This window comes from Jaculus jaculus, chromosome 7, assembly GCF_020740685.1.
Source record: "Jaculus jaculus isolate mJacJac1 chromosome 7, mJacJac1.mat.Y.cur, whole genome shotgun sequence".
Classification (NCBI taxonomy): Eukaryota; Metazoa; Chordata; class Mammalia; order Rodentia; family Dipodidae; genus Jaculus; species Jaculus jaculus.
The window spans coordinates 28,102,030-28,108,029 of NC_059108.1; positions in this window are offsets into that span (position 1 = coordinate 28,102,030).

The following is a 6,000-nucleotide window of genomic DNA, read 5'->3' on the forward strand; positions in this document are numbered from 1 at the left end:
CCACTCCTAGGTTGTGGATTTGTATGAAATCTATCATTTTTTTATGAGAATATGCAGTGCTTCCTCTAAGTACTGTCAGCATTAAATCAAACTCATATGTCTGGACACCATTTGCAATGCCCAGTTTTTATTAGACCATGAATTAATTACTTTTTCTTATTTTTTGTGGTACTGAAGACTGAATTTAGGACCTCATATATGCTCAGCAAGTTATGTTTTACCTCTGGGCTATTTCCCCTGCCTTATATATACTTTTATTTTTTTTATTTTGAGGCAGGTTTTAAGTGGTCTATATTGGCCTTGAACTCCTCCTATTATCCAAGCAGGCCTTGAACTTGTGATCCTCCTGCCTCAGTTTCCAGAGTAGCTGGGATTGAGGCCTAAATCATCAAGCCCTGCTAGACTGTTCAAGAATTGTAACACTGGCCTAAAATATATAAGGTTCAAGGAATTTTCATCAGAGATGGCAATGTAACTTATTCTCTGTGCCTTTAATTTTAATTCGGTCTCCTACTGTCTCTGGACTGGTTTCCATTCCAGTATTTGGGCATGGCTCTTTTAATAACTTGCTGAGCTATCATTAACATAAAATGACATAGACTTAAGGTCTACATGACCAAGATAGTTAAGATACCCATGTCTGCAGACTTGTCATTTCACATGTGTGCATATGTATGTATGGTGAGATTTAATACAAAAATCTATCCTCCCAATAACTTACAAGTACACAATATAGTGCTGTCAATTATATATTGTTATACGTTAAGTCTCCATGAGTTACTGATCTTTCATAACAGAGGCTGTAACATCTGAACATGACTCTATTCTCTCTTTCCCCGGCCTTAGCAATCTGCATCAATTTCTGCTTTTCTATGTACTTAAAATTTTAGCTACTTCATATAAGGAGTATCATGCTTTATTTCTATTTCAGTGCCATGTTTATTTCACTTAGCATAATGTCCTCCAACTCTATAAATGTTGTTCCAGATGGCAGGGTTTCCTTTCTTTAAAGGCTGAATTACATTTTGTTGTGCTTGTATTTGGAAACACATCTTTGTGTTTCCAGTGGGCACATAGGTTAATACCATCTGTTGCCTATTGTGAATGAGCAATGCTAAAATGAACATGCATGAGCAGCTATCTCTTGAACATGCATGAGCAGTATCTCTGGAATATGCATGAGCAGGTACCTCTTGCTCACCTCCATTCATTTCCTTGTTCACATCCCAGGAAGCAGGATTAGTATATCTTATGGCAACTCCAGTGTCATTAGTTTTAGAAACCTCCACATTGTTTTCCACAAGTTCTGTCCTAATTTACTTTCCAATCAATGGGTCTTGAAAGCCCGCTGTTGTCCACATCCTTGAGATAACCTATTCCTTTTGATCACAGCTATTGTAATGGGTATGAAGAAACATGTCTTTGTGATTTTAATGTGTGTTTCCCCGATTATTAGTGATGTTAAACATTTTTGTACACGTCTGTTAGTTATTTTAATTTCTTTTTAAAAAAAATTGATTTTTTGCACATGTGTGTGTGGGCAGGTGTGGGCATGCCAGGGCCTCTTGCTGTTGCAAAGGAACACCAGACATTTGTGCCGCATTGGAAAAAAAATATATTTATGAGAGACAGAGAGAGAGAGAGAGAGAGAGAGAGCATGTGCACCTTGGTATTCCAGGATGTCTTGTTGCTGCAAATCAACTCCAGAGGCATGCACCCACCATTTTGTGCATTTTTCTTTAAGTGAGCGCCGATGAATCAAACCAGGCCTAAAGGCTTTGTAAGCAAATGCCTTTAACTGTTGAGCCACCTCCTCAGACTCTTGTTCCTTTTTTTGCATCTAGCTTATGTGGATGACAGGGAATTGAATTTGGAGCAGCAAACTTTGCATGTAAGCACATTTAACGGTTGAGCCATCTTCCCAGCCCCATTTTTCTTTTTCAGAAAAGTATCTATTGATGCTGTTTGATAACATTTTAATCCAGTTACTTGTGTATTGGCTTGCATGAGTTCCTTGTGGCTACAAATACCTTCCTGTTCTATGGATTGGCTTTTCACTGTGTTGACTTTCCCCCACCCCCCTTGGTTGTATAGAGCTGCTTAAATTTGACATAGTCACACTTATCTGTCATTTTGGTGTCTCATCTAAAAAAATTATCATCAAGGCAAATGTCAAGAGTATTTTCCTTATATTTTCTTCCAGGAAAGGTAACAGTGTCAGGAGGTATATGTTCACGTGTCTAACCCATTTGGAACTGATTTTTGAGAATGGTTTGGTATGGTTCACTCTCTTGCATGTGGAGATCTGGTTTCTCAACACCATTTGTTGGTGGATCTTAAGAATGTCTTTTGATCCAAACATGGAAGTTCATTCTTGTGCTCTTTCTTGGGCTTCTTTGATCACAGCGGCTGCTTCTGTGCCCACAGTACCAGGCCTTAATGGCTGCAGCTGTGCTGGCATGCAGTAGGAGCTGCTGTCTTCCTTTGGCGTCTTATGGTTGCCTATGAATTTTAGTACTGTTATTTTTCCATTTCTATGAAGAGTACTATTGGAACTTGGACGGGGACTGCATTGCCTAATATACTGCATTGGTAGCATGGCAATATGGAAATATTATTAATTCTTTTATTTCACGGATATAGAATTTTTTTCCATTTATTTGTGTCTTTTCAGATATTTTACTGGGGACAGAGAAAGAGAGGGAAGGCGAGAGAGAGAGAGAGAAAGGCAGGAGAAAGAGAATGGGCATGCCTGGTCCTTCGACAACTGCAAACAAACTCCAGACTCATGTACCACCTTGTGTATCTGGCTTATGTGGGTACTAGGGAATCAAACCTGGGTCCTTTGGCTTTTCAGGCAAGTGCTTCAATTGCTAAGACATCTCAGCAGCCCCTATTTGTGTGTTTTAAGATGTACTAACCATCAATGCTGAAAAATTTTAAAATACCTCTTTGGAAATTCATTCCTGAATAATTTTTTGCTGTTGCTCATATACTAAGATTACTTAATTTCATTTTGAGTAATTTACTGTTTGGTAATTTACAGAAACATCAATGATGTTTATGCCCTGAAATTTAACACAAAGCACCCTTTTACCTTTTATTCTTTTTCCCCCTTTGGTACAGAGTGTCGCTTTATACCCCAAGATAGTTTTGAACTCACAGTCCTGCCAGGGTACTAGGACTGCAGGCATGCGTCACTGCTACCTTTATTCATATTTCAATCTCTCTTTCCACAGCCATTGTCTGAACCTCAGTCAGTACTCTTTATCTCTTAGATTTCCTCTGCCTAGCCTTATACTCACAGTAACTAGTTGTGATTAAAGCTACAACCTTAGAGTATAGTTTTTATTTTTAAAAAGTATGATGTGCTACACACATCTAATTTAATGCACTAAAATATGTAGGTTGAGTCATCACTCAAAGTCATAAACTGTTTCAGACACTCTGGCTAGTTCTCTAGTTATCCTTGCTATGAAGCAGTGCTATTTAGTGATAATCTTTTTTGTTGTTGTTGTTGTTCTTTTTTTTTTTTTTTTAATTTATTTGAGAGTGACAGAAAGAGAGAGATTCCAGGGAGGTTGCATAACAACCCACTCATTTAGGACTTTGTGCAAAAGTAAAAATGCCCTCCCATGAGATAAGCATTAATCTTTATCAAGGTGGTGCCCCTATCACCTGCTTGCCTCTTATCAGATGCCCTCTTTTAAAGGTTTCACCATCTCAACAGCACAGCAGAGAGATCAACTTCCTAGCACAAGAGCTTCTGAGGACTTACCCAAACTATATTGAAACCATAATAATTTACTTTTGTCTCTGGATTCTTTACATCCATCCATGTTATTATTCACATAAAATGTTGCTATTTTATCACCATATGTTGCTTTTAATAAGATTGGATTAAAGGACTTATATACGTATTGTTGTCTTTGAGAATATTTACTACTTCCTAAATAAATCTAGAACTTCAAATCTTTTAGTTCTAGCTATGTATCTCCTAGCTTCTTCTCTGTGACAGACATTTATTTTTACTTCAAAATATCTTGCCCACCCTAAAAATGTTAGCATTATTTTGCCACAAATAACACTAATTGTCCCCCACTTGCAGGACTTCCTTTAGTGTTTCTTTTAATGCACAATGATCAATCCACTGACTACTGCTGGTAGTAAATTTTCTCAGATGTTGCTTCATGTATCATCATTTGTCCTTCATTCTGAAAAAGTGTTTTTGTTTCCATGTGGTGTGCCTAGCTGATCAATTGTTTTAAGCACTTTAAAAATATAAGTCCATTGTTTTGCACACTTCTGTAATGTGTTGTTTGAGAATTAAGGAGGGGTGTCTTCAGCATATTGAGAACAATTATTTTAGAGGTTGCTAGTTTCAGTATCTAAATTATCTTCAATTTTGCTTCTTTTTAATTTCTTTCATTTTTTATTTTTTTAGAGAGTATGTGTGTGTGTGTGAGAGAGAGAGAGAGAGAGAAAGAGAGACAGACAGAGAGAGAGAATTGGCACACCAGAGCTTCAGCCACTGCAATTGAACTCCAGATGCCTGTGCCACCTAGTGGGCATGTGCAGCACTGTCCTTGCCTCATCTTTGTGCATCTGGCTTATGTGGGATCTGGAGAGTTGAATTGGGTCTTTAGGCTCTGTAGGCAAGTGCCTTATCCTCTAAGCCATCTCTCCAGCCTGCTTCTACATTTCATCTTGATTCTTAGCTTTACTTTCCTATTTTGTTTCATTACTTATCAATCTTATTGTGTGCCTAGAATAAAGTCACTGAATGGCAAGAAGATAATACTATTTTCCTTCTAAAATGTTGAGGCATTTTGTCAGTAAGCAGGTAGGTGGGGACAGAATTCCCTCAGTACACTCAGAAATTAATCTTGGTTGGGACTGATACTGTTACCTATTACTCTGGGGGAGCAATACTACAACCAATATAGGTTACTTTGCTTTTGTTCACATTACTATTAGTTCATGTTCATTGGAGGCTGAGCACATGCCAAGCTATCCCAAGAGTTTTCCATGAGTGATCTCACCAAATGCTTGGTAGGCTCTGTGTGGAATCTTCGTGAGCTCTTCAGATCTTTATCCATTTATGATTGACATGAAATGACTGCAGCTGCTTTAAACTTGACTTACATTTTCCCAACTGACCTTCAGACAATTGACATGGAGTCTTCCATGTTTGAATACAAGGTGGTTGTCACAAATGTGGATGCTAGAGCTGGCTCACACCCTCTTCTTAACCAGTTAGTGTGCATTCATCCTTAGCCAAGTTGCCCTCCTGCTGTATCTCCTTCTCCGTCACGTGGGAGATGTCAGTAGCCCCTGCCTGTGCTACTCTAGGCATGGGGATGAGTACAGTACCCAGCAGAGAATGTGACCAGCGATAAAGACTAGAAAATTACAGGACTCTTCATACATATATTACTCACAGAAGGTTCCCCCCTGCCTTTCCATATAAGCCCAAGTCAATACCAGCTCAGAACAATACTAGTTGCCAATTTATGGATACTGTGTGGAAAATTGTGACTTAAGGCCAAGTATTTCTTCTACCTGCCCCAGAAAGCATTAGTCATTTCAGCAACAAAGACTCACTTGGAAGAGTAGTGATTCAAGGACTTCAGAGAAATGCAAAAGTAACCCAGGCTTTTCCAAATGTACCCGTGCTTGTAGAAGTGAGCTTTGTTAATAGGCAGTTGTGACAGTTAACATCAGTGATAAACCTCTGGGCATGTCTGTGGGGGCAATGTGTAGATTATGTTATTTGGAGTTGGAAGACCCACCCTATTAATGGGCAGTACCATTCTATGGGCTGGGGTCCCAGACCCAATGGGAGAGCTAGCTGACCATCAGCATGTGTTGCTCTCTGCTTCCTCATGGTGGACATGATGTGACCAGTGTCTTTCCACTCCCTCCACCATGCTTTTCCTGCCATGATGAAGTGTACTCTTCAACTGAGCTAAAATAAACCCTTCTTCCCTGAAGCAGCTT